Genomic DNA, 9,950 nt, shown 5'->3' with positions numbered 1-9,950 from the left:
ATAAAGAGCCTGCCTGCCTGCCGCATGCACCGCACAGTTGCTGACTGTACGTATGTACGTTTCACCATGCATTATCATCTGACTGACAAGGCCGGCATGCGATGTGATTCGCTTCACGGGGCGCGGACTGCAAATATATACGCTGACGCGCGGTAGATGGATTGAACGAATCATGTCAGGTCTCTGAACGTCCCCGGCTAGGAGCTGCTGGATGCATGGATCGGAGGCGCTATATATATATATGTGTGTGTGTGTGTGTGTGTGTGTGTGTGTGTGTGTGTGCTGGTGTAGCTAGCAGCAGCTGCTGGATCACTCTGGAGGGCGGTGACGATGGCTGATCCTGGCTACACCCCCAACTACGGCACCGGCGCACCTGGCAACGCTACCCCGACCCACCCGTACGTGCCTGCACTAGCTACTGCGCGTGATGTTGATGGCATTGTTATTAGTTAATTGTTACCTGCTGTTATTAATTAGCTAGCATGCACAGAAGCTACTACGACTACATGACCGCCGCCTTCCTGGGCCACTGCAGCGGCCTGCCGCCGCCGGGGCTCGACGCCGCCGCCGGCGGGGAGCAGCCCCGCCGCACGCTGGACCCGGACAGGTACGACGACGACCCGGATGCATTTTCGGGATATTTGCGCCCTACCAACCGGGACTAAAGCCCAATTCTCTACTAGTGTGAAGTCTGTAGTGATGGGGATGAGCGCGCCAATTTATTTGTTCACAGCAGTAGTTGATGATGCAGGCCGGCTTAGCTAGTCTAGTCGGTCGGTCGAGGACTGCACGTAGTAGCTTTATCCGCATACGCAGCACAAATATACGCTGACGCGCGGCTGTGCCAGCTGCGACGACGACTAGGAGCAAGTAGCTGAGTGGACTGGCAATGCCAATAATGCATGGCTTGCAGCTCGTTTGCTGCACGTCTGAAGACGACGCAATAATGCATAAAGAGCCTGCCTGCCTGCCGCATGCACCGCACAGTTGCTGACTGTACGTATGTACGTTTCACCATGCATTATCATCTGACTGACAAGGCCGGCATGCGATGTGATTCGCTTCACGGGGCGCGGACTGCAAATATATACGCTGACGCGCGGTAGATGGATTGAACGAATCATGTCAGGTCTCCGAACGTCCCCGGCTAGCAGCTGCTGGATGCATGGATCGGAGGCGCTATATATATATATATGTGTGTGTGTGTGTGTGTGTGTGTGTGTGTGTGTGTGTGTGTGTGTGTGTGTGTGTGTGCTGGTGTAGCAAGCAGCAGCTGCTGGATCACTCTGGAGGGCGGTGACGATGGCTGATCCTGGCTACACCCCCAACTACGGCACCGGCGCACCTGGCAACGCTACCCCGACCCACCCGTACGTGCCTGCACTAGCTACTGCGCGTGATGTTGATTGCATTGTTATTAGTTAATTGTTACCTGCTGTTATTAATTAGCTAGCATGCACAGAAGCTACTACGACTACATGACCGCCGCCTTCCTGGGCCACTGCAGCGGCCTGCCGCCGCCGGGGCTCGACGCCGCCGCCGGCGGGGAGCAGCCCCGCCGCACGCTGGACCCGGACAGGTACGACGACGACTCGGATGCATTTTCGGGATATTTGCACCCTACCAACCGGGACTAAAGCCCAATTCTCTACTAGTGTGAAGTCTGTAGTGATGGGGATGAGCGCGCCAATTTATTTGTTCACAGCAGTAGTTGATGATGCAGGCCGGCTTAGCTAGTCTAGTCGGTCGGTCGAGGACTGCACGTAGTAGCTTTATCCGCATACGCAGCACAAATATACGCTGACGCGCGGCTGCGCCAGCTGCGACGACGACTAGGAGCAAGTAGCTGAGTGGACTGGCAATGCCAATAATGCATGGCTTGCAGCTCGTTTGCTGCACGTCTGAAGACGACGCAATAATGCATAAAGAGCCTGCCTGCCTGCCGCATGCACCGCACAGTTGCTGACTGTACGTATGTACGTTTCACCATGCATTATCATCTGACTGACAAGGCCGGCATGCGATGTGATTCGCTTCACGGGGCGCGGACTGCAAATATATACGCTGACGCGCGGTAGATGGATTGAACGAATCATGTCAGGTCTCCGAACGTCCCCGGCTAGCAGCTGCTGGATGCATGGATCGGAGGCGCTATATATATATGTGTGTGTGTGTGTGTGTGTGTGTGTGTGTGTGTGTGTGTGTGTGTGTGTGTGTGTGTGTGTGTGTGTGCTGGTGTAGCAAGCAGCAGCTGCTGGATCACTCTGGAGGGCGGTGACGATGGCTGATCCTGGCTACACCCCCAACTACGGCACCGGCGCACCTGGCAACGCTACCCCGACCCACCCGTACGTGCCTGCACTAGCTACTGCGCGTGATGTTGATTGCATTGTTATTAGTTAATTGTTACCTGCTGTTATTAATTAGCTAGCATGCACAGAAGCTACTACGACTACATGACCGCCGCCTTCCTGGGCCACTGCAGCGGCCTGCCGCCGCCGGGGCTCGACGCCGCCGCCGGCGGGGAGCAGCCCCGCCGCACGCTGGACCCGGACAGGTACGACGACGACTCGGATGCATTTTCGGGATATTTGCACCCTACCAACCGGGACTAAAGCCCAATTCTCTACTAGTGTGAAGTCTGTAGTGATGGGGATGAGCGCGCCAATTTATTTGTTCACAGCAGTAGTTGATGATGCAGGCCGGCTTAGCTAGTCTAGTCGGTCGGTCGAGGACTGCACGTAGTAGCTTTATCCGCATACGCAGCACAAATATACGCTGACGCGCGGCTGCGCCAGCTGCGACGACGACTAGGAGCAAGTAGCTGAGTGGACTGGCAATGCCAATAATGCATGGCTTGCAGCTCGTTTGCTGCACGTCTGAAGACGACGCAATAATGCATAAAGAGCCTGCCTGCCTGCCGCATGCACCGCACAGTTGCTGACTGTACGTATGTACATTTCACCATGCATTATCATCTGACTGACAAGGCCGGCATGCGATGTGATTCGCTTCACGGGGCGCGGACTGCAAATATATACGCTGACGCGCGGTAGATGGATTGAACGAATCATGTCAGGTCTCCGAACGTCCCCGGCTAGCAGCTGCTGGACGCATGGATCGGAGGCGCTATGTGTGTGTGTGTGTGTGTGTGTGTGTGTGTGTGTGTGTGTGTGTGCAGGTGCAGCTAGCAGCAGCTGCTGGATCACTCTGGAGGGCGGCGACGATGGCTGATCCTGGCTACACCCCCAACTACGGCGCCGGCGCACCTGGCAACGCTACCCTGACCCACCCGTACGTGCCTGCACTAGCTACTGCGCGTGATGTTGATTGCATTGTTATTAGTTAATTGTTACCTGCTGTTATTAATTAGCTAGCATGCACAGAAGCTACTACGACTACATGACCGCCGCCTTCCTGGGCCACTGCAGCGGCCTGCCGCCGCCGGGGCTCGACGCCGCCGCCGGCGGGGAGCAGCCCCGCCGCACGCTGGACCCGGACAGGTACGACGACGACCCGGATGCATTTTCGGGATATTTGCACCCTACCAACCGGGACTAAAGCCCAATTCTCTACTAGTGTGAAGTCTGTAGTGATGGGGATGAGCGCGCCAATTTATTTGTTCACAGCAGTAGTTGATGATGCAGGCCGGCTTAGCTAGTCTAGTCGGTCGGTCGAGGACTGCACGTAGTAGCTTTATCCGCATACGCAGCACAAATATACGCTGACGCGCGGCTGCGCCAGCTGCGACGACGACTAGGAGCAAGTAGCTGAGAGGAGTGGCAATGCCAATAATGCATGGCTTGCAGCTCGGTTGCTGCACGTCTGAAGACGACGCAATAATGCATAAAGAGCCTGCCTGCCTGCCGCATGCACCGCACAGTTGCTGACTGTACGTATGTACGTTTCACCATGCATTATCATCTGACAGACAAGGCCGGCATGCGATGTGATTCGCTTCACGGGGCGCGGACTGCAAATATATACGCTGACGCGTGGTAGATGGATTGAACGAATCATGTCAGGTCTCTGAACATCCCCGTCTAGCAGCTGCTGGATGCATGGATCGGAGGCGCTATATGTGTGTGTGTGTGTGTGTGTGTGTGTGTGCAGGTGCAGCTAGCAGCAGCTGCTGGATCACTCTGGAGGGCGGCGACGATGGCTGATCCTGGCTACACCCCCAACTACGGTGCCGGCGCACCTGGCAACGCTACCCCGACCCACCCGTACGTGCCTGCACTAGCTACTGCGCGCGATGTTGATTGCATTGTTATTAGTTAATTGTTACCTGCTGTTATTAATTAGCTAGCATGCACAGAAGCTACTACGACTACATGACCGCCGCCTTCCTGGGCCACTGCAGCGGCCTGTCGCCACCGGGGCTCGACGCCGCCGCCGGCGGGGAGCAGCCCCGCCGCACGCTGGACCTGGACAGGTACGACGACGACCCGGATGTATTTTCGGGATATATGCACCCTACCAACGGGGACTAAAGCCCAATTCTCTACTAGTGTGAAGTCTGTAGTGATGGGGATGAGCGCGCCAATTTATTTGTTCACAGCAGTAGTTGATGATGCAGGCCGGCTTAGGTAGTCTAGTCGGTCGGTCGAGGACTGCACGTAGTAGCTTTATCCGCATACGCAGCACAAATATACGCTGATGCGCGGCTGCGCCAGCTGCGACGACGACTAGGAGCAAGTAGCTGAGAGGACTGGCATTGCCAATAATGCATGGCTTGCAGCTCGGTTGCTGCACGTCTGAAGACGACGCAATAATGCATAAAGAGCCTGCCTGCCTGCCGCATGCACCGCACAGTTGCTGACTGTACGTATGTACGTTTCACCATGCATTATCATCTGACTGACAAGGCCGGCATGCGATGTGATTCGCTTCACGGGGCGCGGACTGCAAATATATACGCTGACGCGCGGTAGATGGATTGAACGAATCATGTCAGGTCTCTGAACGTCCCCGGCTAGGAGCTGCTGGATGCATGGATCGGAGGCGCTATATATATATGTGTGTGTGTGTGTGTGTGTGTGTGTGTGTGTGTGTGCTGGTGTAGCTAGCAGCAGCTGCTGGATCACTCTGGAGGGCGGTGACGATGGCTGATCCTGGCTACACCCCCAACTACGGCACCGGCGCACCTGGCAACGCTACCCCGACCCACCCGTACGTGCCTGCACTAGCTACTGCGCGTGATGTTGATTGCATTGTTATTAGTTAATTGTTACCTGCTGTTATTAATTAGCTAGCATGCACAGAAGCTACTACGACTACATGACCGCCGCCTTCCTGGGCCACTGCAGCGGCCTGCCGCCGCCGGGGCTCGACGCCGCCGCCGGCGGGGAGCAGCCCCGCCGCACGCTGGACCCGGACAGGTACGACGACGACCCGGATGCATTTTCGGGATATTTGCGCCCTACCAACCGGGACTAAAGCCCAATTCTCTACTAGTGTGAAGTCTGTAGTGATGGGGATGAGCGCGCCAATTTATTTGTTCACAGCAGTAGTTGATGATGCAGGCCGGCTTAGCTAGTCTAGTCGGTCGGTCGAGGACTGCACGTAGTAGCTTTATCCGCATACGCAGCACAAATATACGCTGACGCGCGGCTGCGCCAGCTGCGACGACGACTAGGAGCAAGTAGCTGAGTGGACTGGCAATGCCAATAATGCATGGCTTGCAGCTCGTTTGCTGCACGTCTGAAGACGACGCAATAATGCATAAAGAGCCTGCCTGCCTGCCGCATGCACCGCACAGTTGCTGACTGTACGTATGTACGTTTCACCATGCATTATCATCTGACTGACAAGGCCGGCATGCGATGTGATTCGCTTCACGGGGCGCGGACTGCAAATATATACGCTGACGCGCGGTAGATGGATTGAACGAATCATGTCAGGTCTCCGAACGTCCCCGGCTAGCAGCTGCTGGATGCATGGATCGGAGGCGCTATATATATATATGTGTGTGTGTGTGTGTGTGTGTGTGTGTGTGTGTGTGTGTGTGTGTGTGTGTGTGTGTGTGTGTGTGTGTGCTGGTGTAGCAAGCAGCAGCTGCTGGATCACTCTGGAGGGCGGTGACGATGGCTGATCCTGGCTACACCCCCAACTACGGCACCGGCGCACCTGGCAACGCTACCCCGACCCACCCGTACGTGCCTGCACTAGCTACTGCGCGTGATGTTGATTGCATTGTTATTAGTTAATTGTTACCTGCTGTTATTAATTAGCTAGCATGCACAGAAGCTACTACGACTACATGACCGCCGCCTTCCTGGGCCACTGCAGCGGCCTGCCGCCGCCGGGGCTCGACGCCGCCGCCGGCGGGGAGCAGCCCCGCCGCACGCTGGACCCGGACAGGTACGACGACGACTCGGATGCATTTTCGGGATATTTGCACCCTACCAACCGGGACTAAAGCCCAATTCTCTACTAGTGTGAAGTCTGTAGTGATGGGGATGAGCGCGCCAATTTATTTGTTCACAGCAGTAGTTGATGATGCAGGCCGGCTTAGCTAGTCTAGTCGGTCGGTCGAGGACTGCACGTAGTAGCTTTATCCGCATACGCAGCACAAATATACGCTGACGCGCGGCTGCGCCAGCTGCGACGACGACTAGGAGCAAGTAGCTGAGTGGACTGGCAATGCCAATAATGCATGGCTTGCAGCTCGTTTGCTGCACGTCTGAAGACGACGCAATAATGCATAAAGAGCCTGCCTGCCTGCCGCATGCACCGCACAGTTGCTGACTGTACGTATGTACATTTCACCATGCATTATCATCTGACTGACAAGGCCGGCATGCGATGTGATTCGCTTCACGGGGCGCGGACTGCAAATATATACGCTGACGCGCGGTAGATGGATTGAACGAATCATGTCAGGTCTCCGAACGTCCCTGGCTAGCAGCTGCTGGACGCATGGATCGGAGGCGCTATGTGTGTGTGTGTGTGTGTGTGTGTGTGTGTGTGTGTGTGTGTGTGTGTGTGTGCAGGTGCAGCTAGCAGCAGCTGCTGGATCACTCTGGAGGGCGGCGACGATGGCTGATCCTGGCTACACCCCCAACTACGACGCCGGCGCACCTGGCAACGCTACCCTGACCCACCCGTACGTGCCTGCACTAGCTACTGCGCGTGATGTTGATTGCATTGTTATTAGTTAATTGTTACCTGCTGTTATTAATTAGCTAGCATGCACAGAAGCTACTACGACTACATGACCGCCGCCTTCCTGGGCCACTGCAGCGGCCTGCCGCCGCCGGGGCTCGACGCCGCCGCCGGCGGGGAGCAGCCCCGCCGCACGCTGGACCCGGACAGGTACGACGACGACCCGGATGCATTTTCGGGATATTTGCACCCTACCAACCGGGACTAAAGCCCAATTCTCTACTAGTGTGAAGTCTGTAGTGATGGGGATGAGCGCGCCAATTTATTTGTTCACAGCAGTAGTTGATGATGCAGGCCGGCTTAGCTAGTCTAGTCGGTCGGTCGAGGACTGCACGTAGTAGCTTTATCCGCATACGCAGCACAAATATACGCTGACGCGCGGCTGCGCCAGCTGCGACGACGACTAGGAGCAAGTAGCTGAGTGGACTGGCAATGCCAATAATGCATGGCTTGCAGCTCGTTTGCTGCACGTCTGAAGACGACGCAATAATGCATAAAGAGCCTGCCTGCCTGCCGCATGCACCGCACAGTTGCTGACTGTACGTATGTACATTTCACCATGCATTATCATCTGACTGACAAGGCCGGCATGCGATGTGATTCGCTTCACGGGGCGCGGACTGCAAATATATACGCTGACGCGCGGTAGATGGATTGAACGAATCATGTCAGGTCTCCGAACGTCCCTGGCTAGCAGCTGCTGGACGCATGGATCGGAGGCGCTATGTGTGTGTGTGTGTGTGTGTGTGTGTGTGTGTGTGTGTGTGTGTGTGTGTGTGTGCAGGTGCAGCTAGCAGCAGCTGCTGGATCACTCTGGAGGGCGGCGACGATGGCTGATCCTGGCTACACCCCCAACTACGACGCCGGCGCACCTGGCAACGCTACCCTGACCCACCCGTACGTGCCTGCACTAGCTACTGCGCGTGATGTTGATTGCATTGTTATTAGTTAATTGTTACCTGCTGTTATTAATTAGCTAGCATGCACAGAAGCTACTACGACTACATGACCGCCGCCTTCCTGGGCCACTGCAGCGGCCTGCCGCCGCCGGGGCTCGACGCCGCCGCCGGCGGGGAGCAGCCCCGCCGCACGCTGGACCCGGACAGGTACGACGACGACCCGGATGCATTTTCGGGATATTTGCACCCTACCAACCGGGACTAAAGCCCAATTCTCTACTAGTGTGAAGTCTGTAGTGATGGGGATGAGCGCGCCAATTTATTTGTTCACAGCAGTAGTTGATGATGCAGGCCGGCTTAGCTAGTCTAGTCGGTCGGTCGAGGACTGCACGTAGTAGCTTTATCCGCATACGCAGCACAAATATACGCTGACGCGCGGCTGCGCCAGCTGCGACGACGACTAGGAGCAAGTAGCTGAGAGGAGTGGCAATGCCAATAATGCATGGCTTGCAGCTCGGTTGCTGCACGTCTGAAGACGACGCAATAATGCATAAAGAGCCTGCCTGCCTGCCGCATGCACCGCACAGTTGCTGACTGTACGTATGTACGTTTCACCATGCATTATCATCTGACTGACAAGGCCGGCATGCGATGTGATTCGCTTCACGGGGCGCGGACTGCAAATATATACGCTGACGCGTGGTAGATGGATTGAACGAATCATGTCAGGTCTCTGAACGTCCCCGGCTAGCAGCTGCTGGATGCATGGATCGGAGGCGCTATATGTGTGTGTGTGTGTGTGTGTGCAGGTGCAGCTAGCAGCAGCTGCTGGATCACTCTGGAGGGCGGCGACGATGGCTGATCCTGGCTACACCCCCAACTACGGCGCCGACGCACCTGGCAACGCTACCCCGACCCACCCGTACGTGCCTGCATGCACTAGCTACTGCGCGTGATGTTGATTGCATTGTTATTAGTTAATTGTTACCTGCTGTTATTAATTAGCTAGCATGCACAGAAGCTACTACGACTACATGACCGCCGCCTTCCTGGCCACTGCAGCGGCCTGCCGCCGCCGGGGCTCGACGCCGCCGCCGGCAGGGAGCAGCCCCTAAGCACGCTGGACCCGGACAGGTAGGACGACGACTGCGACAGCAACCAGTCCGGCACGTGCGCGCGCCTGGCGGTGGAGTTCTACAACCGGCAGGAGGGCAACTCGCCCATCACCTTGGACCGCGCCAAGGACAGCCACAAGTTCTTCTCCCAGGGGACAGCCTACTTCCACGTCAACTTCAAGGCGGCGTTCGACGGCGGCAGCGGGCACTGCTACACCTTCTTCGCCGAGGTCGAGGGCCCGGGCGGCGTCCCGGAGAGCGCCACCATGGTCGTCCAGTTCCACACCAAAGGTTGCCCCCTAGGTCGAGGTTTTTTTTAATTAGCTGCTTGCTACTGGTTGATCGATTATTATTATTATTGACTCTGGTGCCATGGATCTGTATATCTGCACGTACGCGTGCAGAGGAACGCAGGACCAGGGACAACTGCTTGTACTGCACCGGCCTCAGCCACCCCGAGGAAGGAGGATTTGTTGGGCACGACGGCGGCGAAGGCGGCGATGATGATCACAACAATGGCAACTAACCAATGCAATCAATCAAACTGCCCGCCCATTTGTTCGTTCAGCAGTTAATTATCCGAGTAGAGAATAAGCTATTGCCTCGTCGAATTACCTTACCTTGCTCGTTTAATTAGCCTGTACGTTGCTGTGCGCAACCTGCAGGTAGCCTAGCTAGCTACTGTAGTAGCTAGCGTCATGTATCCATCGGATGTGCCGTCGGTTGTTTGGACGGTATAATAAACTCATCAATCAATTATGTCGCGATA

Source organism: Setaria viridis, chromosome 2, assembly GCF_005286985.2.
Source record: "Setaria viridis chromosome 2, Setaria_viridis_v4.0, whole genome shotgun sequence".
Taxonomy (NCBI): Eukaryota; Viridiplantae; Streptophyta; class Magnoliopsida; order Poales; family Poaceae; genus Setaria; species Setaria viridis.
The sequence above is the reverse complement of the archived record's forward strand: the minus strand, read 5'-3'. Positions refer to the sequence as shown.